This window comes from Temnothorax americanus, unplaced genomic scaffold (assembly GCF_048541705.1).
Source record: "Temnothorax americanus isolate GAGA-0224 unplaced genomic scaffold, ASM4854170v1 Scaffold27, whole genome shotgun sequence".
Lineage (NCBI taxonomy): Eukaryota > Metazoa > Arthropoda > Insecta > Hymenoptera > Formicidae > Temnothorax > Temnothorax americanus.
Genome location: NW_027509411.1, coordinates 1,107,353 through 1,121,446, shown reverse-complemented (window position 1 = coordinate 1,121,446; position 14,094 = coordinate 1,107,353). Strand labels below are relative to the sequence as shown.

The window sequence follows — 14,094 nt, the reverse complement described above, 5'->3', positions numbered from 1 at the left end:
ACGACGTTCCCATGTAGATAAATAGGAGACGCCGAGCAGTAACCGTGAGAGGTAGCATTTGACATATGTTGTAATTCAAACACGAGGTTCAACCACCGCATGTATGAAGATTTTAAAATTTGTTTTAAATAATTTAATAGAAAATATAATATTTTAATTCTTTATTTTTGCAATTAAATTTTTAATTTGAATTTGAACTTTTAATGTAATTAATTAAATTAATATAATTATATTACAAATATTAATACAGCTTTATCATAAGTACGTGACATTTTCTTGAAAAAAGAAAAAAAAAGAACTCGCGCGGAAACGTTCGTTGATGCTTATTGTACATACATGCACGGGAACGTCCGTATTTTTTTTCTTTCGTCTCTTTTCCGGGTACTTCTGTTGGCCCTTCAGGCACAAAAGGGCGCGCAACGTGCGCGTTGTGCCTTTCTGCATCGGACACGGCCCGCGCCGGACGCGTCGTGGCACCGTTCCAAGGCGAAGTTGCAGCGTCGCGGCCCATTAAATTTCGATGCAGCGAGCCTAATTGAATTACGGTGCCGCAGGACCCTCCTTTTTTCGAGTGCGCGAGGCGCATTAAATTTCTCCGGCAGTCTCCTTTCACCGCGGAAACGTCTCTCGAGAAATCGCACGTCATTCCGCTTAATGGCTAATTCCTGTGTACCGGTGCCTCGTCGGTCACGGCGCGCGGTCATAATGCACCGATGATCGTTTCTTGATGAATGCACCGGGCGGGACGAATGTCTCGAGACGAAATAGGTTTCTTGCTAATTCACGAGACACGCGAAAACCACGCTTTCGACGCTCGCGTTAGGCAGCATTGAAAGTTTAACGCGATTGCGCTTGCAAGTTTATTCGACTGACAAGAACGATTTTTTTTTTCATGATATGTGTTACGATGCGATGGTCGAATCTTTTCGGTTTCCACAATAGCTCATCTCGCACGACGAAAAGTATCGACGCAGGTTAAAGAAATATACGCTCACAGTCGTTGCTTTCAGTTATTCGATGTTTTCAATGTTCGCTGAAATAGAATACGATCGTATACACTGAATACACTGTATATTGAAGTAAATACTTTTGTATATTGCGTGTGCATCAGCATTTATATAAACTTGATACGGATACATACGGTGTTGATCTATCTGCCAACCGTCAATATGCAATCTTTACAAAATTTAAAATCTTCGTTCGTTTTTTATAAGAAGTCATTCGTTTATTTGAACCTCGTATATTCAAATTTTCTCAGCAAAATAAAATTTTAAATCAAATATCTCTTCCCAAATCAAATTTCTTTTCAATTTAAACGAGAGATAAAAATCTTTGTCCGTATGTTTCTATTTTTAATCAATTAAGGTTTCACTTTGTGTGTCTCTATACGTTTTCGGCGCAAAATCTGTTATTAGCAGCTGATACGATAAAACTCGAAACACCCTGTGCACGCACGCGCTCCCGTTGTACACTTCTGCTTCCACGTATATGTGTGTATCGCGCGGTAGTATATTGATCTCCCGTCGAGCAAAAATAATACATTGTCAGTAGTATGCATATTCAACCGGCGTAAATATTCATAAGTCGCCGGGGTGTATTGCCGCGGTGTCAGAAGCACGAACGGTAACGTTGGCGGTGCCGATGGGAGTTGTGGTGCGGTGATAATGGCAGTGACGGTGTCGGGCGGTGGTGCCAGTATAATGGTGGCGATACCTGTCACAGCGCCCGTTTAAGTCGCGAATAATTTCCCGGCGGATACTTGATACTTAGGATCTATGGCGGGCACATGATATTCACGCGTATAAGTCAATGTTCCTCATCGTGTCGCGTGAGAGAGCCATTATTGCCCGGGATCGGAAAGTACGGCGCGTGCTATTACAAACTGAAAGATTGGCCCTTTGCTCTTATTGTTCGCTGGGGTGTCGAGCCAGTTCCTTCTTTTTATCACAATTAAGAAATGTCAACTCGCTCATTCTACATTATCTATACAGGACTTATAATTTCTATATAACAACGGTATTTTACAAGAATATCTCAATTTTTTCTCTCCCTCCTTTCTCTCTCTTTCCCCTTCGCTTTTTTTCTACCTCCCCTTTCTCTCCGCCGAAACAATATATTCCCATCAGCATAATTTGCGTTGGAACGATGCACAGCTTGACGCGCCGCGACTAAACGCGATTAAGCTCCGATCGTTGTAGAAAAGTGCCACACCTAGTTTGCGGGGCAGCCGACGAACGAGAGCCGGGCGACGCGTTTTCCGGTAAGCGTCATTCCGACCAGCTCTGTTCACTCTGTACTGGCCGCAGGCATTGCGCAGCAGCGTTAGTCCATTAATAAAGCTTTATATATCAACGAGCGTTCCCCAAAAGCTCGGCGAGTTTGATCGTGCGCGATACGAAGGAAAGCTCGCGACGATCCGCGCGGTTTAAAGCGGATGGGATGGCATTCGGAAATGGCTGATTTTTTCTGCTCGCCTTTTCTCTCTATTCTCTTGCTTTTATAATCCCTTTTATAAAGCCGTCTCCACAGCCTTGCATCCCTTTTCGTTTGATAAAACCGACATGTCCTTAATTCGAGGAATTTGCGAGAGAGCGGGCACAGATACCGCTATTCACGTGATGCGAGAAACGTGTGTCTCTTGCGTATCATTGTTTCGTTACGGAATTGTGTTAACATTTTCGTGTTAATAACTTGTGCTAACTCGACGTTCAATTGAAAAGGTTAAAGAGATGTTAACTCGCGCATTGTTGAGTTCCCCTTACAAATTACGAGGAAATTCTCCACCTTGAGTGTATTGGAGTATATTGGAATCAACAAACTGTTTCTCGATCGATTGTCATTATCCACTGCAATGCTGGAATGAGACGTAATCGGTTTTACTGTAAATACGTATTGAACAGTTGCAACGGGTTATAGAACTTTGCTCTCCTCAGAATCTGTAGCCCTTGATAACGTCCACGCGGATGCGATCGGTAATTTCCGGAAGATATTTAACGATTGGACATTTCTTTCGGGCATATCGGCAAATAATATCGTAAATTATACGTTCGTATATAACGGTCGTAAATTCGTCCGGAATTGCTTTTGCCGACAAACCGTTGTGTGCTTTTGTTGTATCTTATAAACCGTTTCGCGATATTCATCCATCCGGGAGTGCCTTCTGTATTATCGAGCAGCTCTAGCGGGGCTTTCGAATACAGAAGCCTGCTTCGCCACTCCTCCGCATTTTCCGCAGTTTCTCGTCTTTAATGCAACGACGCAGCTAAATAATTACGTCGCGGCGGTGCTAAAGTCAACTTCGACGACATCGTACTTCTCTTTTCACGTACTTCTGCTGAAGAACAACCACCATCTAACGTACCGGCGCAGCGCGAGCGGAGCCATTAAGCTATCGGAATCTGGTATTGTTAGGGCTTACCTCTCGCGAAAGATTTTACACGCGAATACGTAAAATTCTGTCCGGTTGCGGCGCGCATACACGATCATGCGTTTGTGGAGCGTGTTATCTCGCGTTATTGGCCGAGACGTAAGTTGATTGAAAAATTGTTGATGCTAAATTAATTATATTCCCTCTCACCTGTTTGGTCGGGCTTACATGGTTTATCCGGCTGATGTGGGCAGATAATAGTTGTGAGCTTCTGCTTAAATATTGTGCCAGAATAATAAGGGTGTGTCAGGCTCTAACGCGAACCGGCGAAAAGCGGGCGAGTGCGACCAGGTCGCAAAGTGGCGAGACGCGGTACTCTATATACCTAATAATATGTACGCCCACAGCAATAAAGCATTTGCATCGTCCACAGCAATTACGCGGGTGTTTACACAGAAATACTCTTGCTAGTTAACAAACCGTGATGCAGTGAGATTTTCCTAAATGTATGAGAACAGTATTTTTGCGGCGACGTGCGACGTTGGGCGTGTTTAAAATAGCAATATCAAGAAAATATTCCATAGCATCCTACGCCCGCATATTCGCTGCCTCAGATTCGTTAGTTAGAGTCTTTTATATTACATACGAAATTTTATTCATTTCGTTATTATGGTCTTGCCATGGTCGATACAGATTTTAATATTTATAAGCTTGGCTAAGAAAATATGCACGCTGAACGCACTATATATTTCTGCGCATGTATAAATGCGCGACGTGTATGTAAGTTGTAAGAAAATTGGCTGAGACGTTTCAAGGATCGGGAATATTGTCGTAAACTAAACGGGAACACTATCGTCGAGCAAGTCAAGAGGCGGGAGGCAATGTGTTCGGAACTTAAAAGCGCGCTTTTACTTGTGTCCATAAACTCAATTATTTATAGAGAGCGACGGAACATCTTGTTGCTGTATGGCCGAGAGAAATCGAGAAGGAAATACTTCGAATCGGCGCTCAATTCCACTCTAAAGCGCGTAACATGGTCGAGTAGACGAGAGCCGCACACGGTAATATCTCGTAACGATACGCGAATTCATTATTTACCGGCGGCTTCCACGTCCCCCTCACGGCGCACAATAAAAGTATATTCGGATTGAAAAATAATTTGCCGTATTTGAAAGTCACGGAAGACTTTTTACTCATTTCCGCTCCGCTGCAGCGTAATACGTATTTCATCTGTGAAAAAAATCTGTCTCATGTAATTCGAATAGGATGGGCATGATTTGAATAAGATGTGTTTTTTATCTTTTACGTAAAATTCATCGAGTCAATATCAAACGCAAACAGTGATTGCCAACCGCATCGTCAAGATTATGAATCGCAATCGAGAAATTCATTCGCGAACTGTTGATGTCGGGTTAACCGAGATGCGTCCGATTATAAATCGCATAAGTAATGCAGGCGACAAGATTCCAGCACGGCATTGTAATGTAATGTCGTAAAGTACGTTTTCGACGCGTCGCGACGTCACGCCCGTAACGCACCATTCACACGTGTTGCGTGTACAAATTCGCGTCGTGAATGCTTAATTAATGTCCCGTCGCGTCGTGTCAAATGGTTACGCATTATTCACGCAGCTGTTATTTCTCCGCACGTCTTAGGAGGATACGCAAGATTTTCATTTGCGTTCGCTAAACGACGACCTGTACTTTTAATCGTTGAAAATATCGAAATATTTTTTTTGCTCGAAACTTTAAATTTTCTTATTGCAACATGGCACAGTCGAGGAAAAATTGTAATTTAAGAAACAGAAGTTTCTTTGTTAAGCACTTTCATTATAGCCTACAGCGTTATGAAATAATTAACGATGTTCCCTCTAAATTGATTAATGTTTTCAACCGCGGTGATTAAAATGTAAAACTTTCTTTAGTCTATGCAGTTTCTTATTATACTTACGATAGTTTCTCTTGTAAACCGCTTTATCGTATTTACTAGCTACTAATGATAAGGAAATTTAATTTCTCCGCGTGAAGAATGTAACAACGAAGTTTACACAACTTAATTCGAGCTTCTTTTCGTATTATCTTAAAAATAACTTCAAGAACCTCCGCGATAGCGAGACATAACTGGAATCGACTCGCTTCTTGAATTCGTTTTCATCTAGCGTGAGCGTAATGGTAGCTAAGTGCGTTCTGTTGGAGACGCCACTAACGATCTCGTTGAAAGCACGTCGGGGCGCGGCATTAAAAAAAGGGGGAAAAGGTAGAGAAAAACACTCGTCTCGGGGAATAAAAGCTACGCGAATGGCACAATGCACCGGTAATTATCCCCTCGTCGTACACGTAGCGTAAAGTTCGAGACAGTCGCTCTGGAGCGCGTAAGTGGAAAAAGTGACAGTCGCAGTCATATGCAGCTATGTGGATACGTAGCTTATTACGATATACATTCGTTATGACCGCTATCTCTAGCTGTTGCCAGATAAGTCACAGAGTTTACGCAATCAAACGAGCATGAAATGTCACATTAAATAATGAAAGCAAGCTCTAACGACGTCAAGATATCGCGACTCGCGAATAAATGTACGTTATGCACGACGTTATCGGGTATTTTTTCGGATTATTTTACGATTGGCATGTCAACGATTATTTCTATGCGTATTCGTTCGAAACGAATTTACGTATACTTTCCCATCTATATCCATATATGGCGGAAACGAGTGGTGGAAAGAATCTTTCGCGCAGGTTTTTTAATATGTCCCGGAAGAATAAAGTTCCACCCACTTCGCGGGAGGCGGTCGATGTGGATTTTATGACCGATTGAATACTGCATAGAAAATAGACCGCTTATAAACAGGAAGTTAAACGAGATGTCTGAAACGGGGGAAAAGGGAATATTGCATGAAAGCTCAATAGTGAAGACGGATAGAGAATATAGATATGCATGGGAAAGGAAAGAAGGAAGGACGGCAGGAAAGTTCAGAATGGATCGTCGTCTTTAGAGGTTTTTGCACAGGGCAATACGTATATGCCGTTTCCTATGCGACATCACTTCCGACGCCTACGGGCTCCTTTCAAAACCGGCGCACTGTTTTTCGCGTTCGTCTCTTTTACAAAAAATATCAAATTGTACTTTTTGCGGAGAAATCTCTCGATATTAACTCTACTTTGTACGTGTGACATATTTGTAATGCGGTGATCTACAGCGCTTTGAAATTTAGAAAGCATAAGATGTCGAGTGATTTTAAAGCAGAAAGTCTTATAGATTCGAGACTATTCGTTTTATCTCGCGGAAGAGAATTCCATCTACTTAGAGGAACTATTTACGCGCCTACAGTCGCGTCAGTCTTGTATAAATCAATTTGCGCTACAAACAAGCTAATAAATGGGAAAAAGAAACTTCAGGTACCAGTAAGGTACGGAAACCAGAAATTTGTTCGAGTACCACGGTAACCGCGATTCGCTGAAAATCGCATTGAGCCAGCGCACGACTGTCGCGGAAATGTTTCAACGAGTTTCTCTCTTGGCGGACTCGAGAAGTCGCCCATTCCGTCGTATCGCAATCCCTTTTTTCTCCTCCCCTTCCTCTCTCTCCTCGGTTTTCTCTGGTCGTCTTCTCCGCCTGCTCTCGGTAGCTATCATTTTTTTCACCGGATACTACCGCGGCCAACTTTTTCAGACGTCTGTACGGAAACTCTTTCCGAGGCTCTGAAGAAATTCCCTCGGTTTCCGAGACGTTTCTAATGTTCCTGAGCCTGTCGAGCGTGAATTAAATATAGGAAATATCGAACGCGGTCTCGGGGCCGAGCGCACCGCGCCGTTCAGATTTCGTGGGTAGTTCGTACACGTGGATTTCCTGCAAGAATCACCGCGTTTGCTCGTATTACATACACGCGATCCCGGGAAACGCATGGTTCGATTGAGAGCGGTTACACCGCGCCGGATACGGCTCGCTGGCTCGATTTTGCGCTCTTCATTGCTTATCACCTCGGCTCGATATCCGCCGAACCGTGGAAAAATCTTCCTGTCCGATCCGGAACCATCAATTTTCACTTTGCGTGGCTCCCGCCGTACATTCTGATGCTGACAGTTCGAATGGATTTATATGAAACAAAGTTTCGCAATTTATACTCGACGCGTTTGCAATGTACAGAAACCTTTTGCGTCGTTATTACCGAGTGCGGCATTCTGAATATTGCATCCGCAGTCTCTATGAAGTTCGACAAAGTGTTTTTAAATCGGTCGTCTTATTGATTGTTGATACAGAGTATCCTGTCAACTGTATCTATCTCAAATATCTCTGCTATTTCAAGTAATAAGAAAAAAAACGTTATGTACAAAAGTTATATGATTTCGAGAGAGACATTTCTTTATAGGTGAAAGGGTAGTATAGGAGAGTACATATGTGTATAATGGAGATGTTCACTGTTCGCTGTCGTATTAAGGTCTTGCTAAATAGTAAGTATAAGCATTATGATTTTTGACATTATGGCTTTTATCGAGTAGGACAAAAGCGCAAAATTGTAACAAGTCGTCGTTTTTCTATTGAAGATACTTACTATAGCACCCGGAGCTGCTATGCTACTTTAGAGAGATGTTGTATCGAATTTCCCGTCGCGGAGGCAATTATTCTCAAAACAATTCTCATTGCCAGCGTCTATCCGCGGAATTCTATTGCCGATGGCGGTGCGGTTCTTTTGTTGCTGGCGCTGGCTTACGGAGTCGATTCACCGAGTCGGTTTTACCGCCGCGCAATTCTTTTTCGACATCAGACAAGCCGGCTCTCAATTTAACCACTCACCTCGGTTAAACGGTGACATCCGTAAAGTTGTTCGTGCCAGAGACTTCAGCTCCTCGCGAAAGATGGTTTTAGGCTAGCCGTGAAAATCGCGTGCGCGCGAGGACTAAAAACTAGGAACTAAAAATTTCGGTGTTTGGCGAGGTAACACCGTAGTTTGATAAGATGGCTTGCGAAACCAACCAGCGATCGCTAAAGTATCTTCAATCGTGCGCCTGTGTGGGTGTAGTATCCGGTGTTTGAACGACGTGATGCTTCACCTCTGCTCGAATAAAACGATCCATCGTGGCTCGTTGCACCATCGCGCGATGCGGATCGCAAAGCGTACCGGCGCGTCAGCTTTACGAGCAGCTCTCGCGTTGCTTGCTCAAAGGATATACTTTTGGCGATTAGCGTGAACGATTAACCTAAATTCGCCGTAGGCACACCTGCACACGACGCCACGTGGTTAAGCCAGTTTCCTACGTGGTTAATGATGTACCGGATCGTGAACGTGGAGTCTCGAGGAGCTTCTCTTAAATTTCGTTGCCAGTTGGAAATGATGATGAATAGTTCGGGGAATTCAGCCGCTTTCTTCTGTACGTGAAAGCGCGGTTCGCGAGCGAGTTAATTGGTCGACGGCGATCATTCTTAATCGTTGTCAACTTTCGGATTTATACCATCTAATATCATTTCTTTATGCTTTAAGCCCATTACTGTTTTTCTATTCGGTCGGTAAATCCGAATGGTCACGTTTGGTATTGGAAATTTTTTCAGGAAGGTTTTTTAGGCTGAGAAATTCTTTATATTCAAGTTTTCAAGTTGTTTGCAAACTTTTTAAAACGAACATCATAATTCAATATAATTTTAATGACGATTACATTAAAGCTCTCTCGGCTGATATTATACTGTGCTAACTTTACTACATTTCTTGCCGTCTTATATTTTATTTACCATGAGACTTTAAAAGAGGAGTGCGTACATATATACTTTGTATAATGTATACCTACTCTTCTCGAAAGAGTGCTCATATCCTATAGATTTTCTCTAACACCGTATTAATACGTTTCTAAAATGCTTGCTTAAGGCGGTCCTTTCGCGGACCCAGCTAGTCAAGTAACAGTCCGTCATGAAGTAATTGAAAACAAACATATTGACAAACATTACACAACATCCCAATAATTATAATAATATAACATGATTTTACACACACGATTTAATCGTATTTAATTATTTACTAATTAAAAAAATATCACAATAGTAGTGCGGTTGGACTCGATTTAGGTTAGGTCAGGCATGACAGTACGAGTAAAGCAATATGCGCGTGGATCCACTACTTATTTAACTTCATATATCAGAGCAAAACATTCGGTAAGCTCTTATTTTCAAGGTATGTACGAAATCCGGAAACTTCAGGGAATATTTTAAGACATGAATAATGTATTCGTCTGATCGCTAAGTACATGTATTATTCGTTGAAAACCTCGGACGTGGCGATTTGCATCATTCTATCTTTCTCGTTCATTAGATGTAAACAAGGATAGAATGACAATGGCACGCTCCGCGAACGCATATTTAAAATGACTTATTTCTTGTAAAGTGTCGGTAAACTCACTTGATTTTTCGTACACATGCCCCTTATTACTGTATATTTAACATATATCAAATTTAGGTACCTATCTAATACTTGTTCTCACGAAAGGACCACCTTAAAAGATTATTGCAACCGAATTTTATTATTTCTCATAATATTACATATTGCAATAACAAATTATTAATATATACGAATAATAATTAATGTAATAGTTAATAATTTATTTACAAACTGAAATATACGTAATATATACGATCGAGGTTAAACTAGGAATTAACGCGAATATCAATAACAATAAGTCGATTTATTAACATTTTAATCCGCATCGGACAAGCATAATCAATTTAAAAATCGATGTAACGATATAGTCATTATTCTCTTAAAGAATTTAATCTTATAATTTTATAAAGTCTTTTACAAGAGTAATTTTTTTATATCTTTTTTTTTTTTTGAGTATATAATACGGGATTTAAAAATGCCCAGATCACCTAAGGTCTTAAGCACAAGTGCGGGCATCTAGACGACATCAACGATAAAATCACGTATAGCGAATGGAGGCGTGCTGGCTTACAATGGATGGAAAAATGCATGATGTATGCCAGCGATCAGCGTGGTGATGGATGGCGGTTTGCGGCGGGACCACGCGCAAGAAGCTCTCTTTGACGGAACTTCCGTTTTACCGAACCACGTCGGCGACAGAGTGGAGACATACTTGCTAGTATTACTTATCGCGAACAAAGTCGTTAAAAATGAACAATTTTTGCTTCTCGCTGAAAGCGTATCGAATGAATAAACCAATCAAAATACATATACATTAGCGTGTAAACATGGATTACAAATGGAAAGTCTCATAACTTCCGTTTTGTCAAACCACGTCGACATCTTGCTGGTATTACTTATCGCGAACAAAGTTAAAAATCAACAATTTTTGCCTCTCGCCAATGGCGCGTCGTATGAATAAAATAATTAAAATTAATTAGCGTATTAAAAATATGAATTACCAATGAGAAATGGAAATATCATACTTACTATATTTTTCTAGAGGATTATCTGATGTGTAAAAGTAAAAAAATAAAAAAATAAAAATAACATATTAAATAAATAAACTACAAGGATTACAGTTTCATGGATTACTGTGTTTTTTGAGAATCTTTCCAGTGATAAAATAATATTAAGTACATAGAATGCCATAGAGAGGGAACCGATTGCAACTGCCTCCAGCGCGATTTTGATATTAAGCCAAATTCATGCAAAACGAGCGATAAACTTGTTTCGATTACCATTTAAAAACACATTTTAACGATTTTAAAGATTAGAGTGTTGATTAAAATTATAATGATTAGCGGATACTGATCGGAAAGGCTCGATCACACGTGACCGTTGACGTTTCCGTGGCGCCGAGACGAGGTCGTAGATCGATTCTTGGTAAACGTTGACTTCGGAGGAGGCGATAATGCGATGATGCATGCGTGACGGGCCCGTGGCCCTACCTATCTACGGGCGACGTGCCTAACGCCTAAAATATGGCGTAGGTAAACGCGAATCCGGTCCGGCCCACATCCGCGCCTCGCGGAAGTCGCTGCTTCCAGCCGCGGACGGCGGCCGGCGTGAATAAAAGAGCCTAGACGTCAAAGAGGAAAAGGAGGAAGCAGGAATGGAGTCGTGTGGGTACCCGGATCCGATCCGGGCGCATACACGTTTCTCGGAACCGATCGGGGAACCGGTTTTAGGACGTGTCTCGCGCCGCATATGCAGGTCGGATCGTCGATAATGGACCGAAGAACCGTCCGCCGCCGGTGCCCCTCGTCTCTCTCGCCACAGTTTCTCTTCCCTCCTTTTTTGCACCAGCGCAGCGCGACGATCGGCGGCGGAGGGATGCGCAATAATCCACAGACGCGAGGAGAATTCGATCCCTCGTCAGGTCGAATCGCCATCTCAATGACTCACCCATCGTCTTCCGTATCTGACCGCGCGGGAGCGCGTAAAGGCCATCGCACACAAAATTGCATAGGCTGCATAAGCATAGCATAAGACCGCTGGACCAATGAGCATCCAGCATAGAGTCGCCATATTGATTTACATAAGATGCTCATTGGTCCAGCGATCTTATGCTAATGCTTATGCAGCCTATGCAATTTTGTGTGCGATGGCCTTAACGCTCGTTCGCGAATTTCACGGATATCACATAAACATTATTTGTATGTACTAAAACTACGATGTATGTGTAAAAGAAATTTTGCAGATCTGGGCATTTTCTATTAGATTTATTAGAAAACACGTGTTGTATGAGAATTGATTAATAAAAATAGTGATATATATATAGATAAGCACCATTTGAATAAAAATGTATCCAAAGTTTATTGTGCGCAGTAAAATTGCTCCGATGAAATTACGAGAGCCGATTGCATTATTCAGTGAAGCTCGAACGTAGCTTTTTCTTCGTACCGGCGGAGAATTGCATTACGTCGAACTGATGAACAAGTGTAGGAAACACGCGTATCTCTGAATGTACGACGGGTGCTCATTCGCGCGGAATATCCAACGTATAATTTACCACTAGTTCAAGGTAGTTAACTTCCACTTTGAGGAATGGTGGGCCGCGAAATTGACCATAAAGCTAGGTTTATCTGTAAACTTCTTCGCCGTGCTGAAACCGGCTTCGAGGCAGCATTACAAATATCTTCCCGGTAATTATTATTTTTAATTAACTATCACACCTGAATGGATCGCGCCCCGCGCGCGCCAGCCTGACCGCGGGAATATAATTAAACGCGGAATTAAGCGGGTGTTTTACGGGACACGCGTAGATACCGAACCGCACGCAGGACGTGCTCTATCGTAAAAGCGATGGGAACGGCTGTTTTTTGTTTCTCGTACGATCTTATATTTACGTCGCGATACGTGGAACGACGTCGCAGTTTCAGCATCGACTTTCGTAAGTCTAATGCGAGCCGTCATGCGCGTTGTAAATATACGTTTCATCCAGACCCTTCTGATTTGTTTTTCTAAAAAAGCAGAAAGAATAGAAAAAAAGGGAAAACTTTCACCAGCCGACGTGTCGAAACGCAATGGCGAAGTCGCCCTTGCATTTGAAATTATGACGCGCGTAAGCCGCAATGCGGTTGCACGTGACAAATCTACTGTCGCGATACGTGCGAGTTCTTCTACAGCTGTTGCATCTAAACCAGCTTTACGACGCGAAATAAATTTAGGCCATCTTGATTCGCGTGTCTAACACTGAGATACCTTTTTTCCATTTTTTCACGGCTAAAGATACCAAGGTTTATATCTTTTCGATATCTCGAAGTTCTTGTGATTTTACGACTGTTTCACAACCGTCTGCGATACTCCGACTTTTGTATAATCAAGTCGTATGTATATATACGTTTGAGCATTTCTGCATGGTCGTTACGTGCCTGCAACATTAACGAATGTATATGTCAAATACGATAAAGATAATACACGTTGTCGCGGAAGAATTAATTATCGCTGTAGAGAGGAGGGCGCCGAAAAGGGATTGATATCAAAACGAAAATACGCAATTGCTGGAATGTGCGGGCGGCGGCTATTATTCTCCCTTCGCCCTCCGCAGCATTGCCGCATGAACGCGTGAGAAAAGTCCGCAGTGTTCAAAAGTCCCGGGAGGTGATATATCATCTGCGGATGATAGCGCCGTGTGCCATGAAAGCCATTCGTTTCAATGCGTGCATGTGCATTCATGCCGCGCCTAAAAGCTTCGCGCATTTCGCTCTACTTTCTTTTTTTTTTCTTTCTCTACGTACGTACAGCACATCCTATACGCGATGCACCTGATGTACTACGTCGCGTCGGTCTCCCGCGATCATCAGCAGTTCCGAGAATTCCCCGCGATCAGTCCGCAATCGTTTCGTATCTTCGACGCGACATTTCGTCACGGAATTTACGGGTTTGCCCTGCGACTCGTTTGCACGCTACCGTGTGTACTATGGTACACGAATTCGCTCACGTTTTCCACGTAAATTGAAAAATTCCACCGTGATTTAAACCGCAATCGGGCCTATTCGGGTCGGCTATACACGAACGAAACTACCGCGGTGGCGATGTTCCGAATTAGTCGATTGGATTTAGCGAAAAAAAGATAGAGTGGAATTGCGTGCAATAAATTACGAGCAAAGTGACGCGAGCCTACTTTGTAACATCGCTTAAGTTGAAAAGCAACGATTGACCGTCTGATGATCGCCACTGTGTATGGGAAGCGAAATGCGCAACGCGCTCGTCGACGATATAAATGAGTTAATCGCGGTCACCACCGTTTTCCGCACGCCAAATCGTTGCTGAAAATCGGAATATCGTCATGTAATCCAAAGCAGATGGGGCGTGAAAGCCA

General features: G+C 42.5%; 1 protein-coding gene across 7 annotated transcripts in view; it reads left to right on the top strand.

Moving 5' to 3' along the window:
* The window catches only part of Kug (FAT atypical cadherin kugelei), a 351,540-nt gene that overhangs the window by 116,116 nt on the left and 221,330 nt on the right, over positions 1-14,094 (top strand). The window lies entirely within an intron of this gene.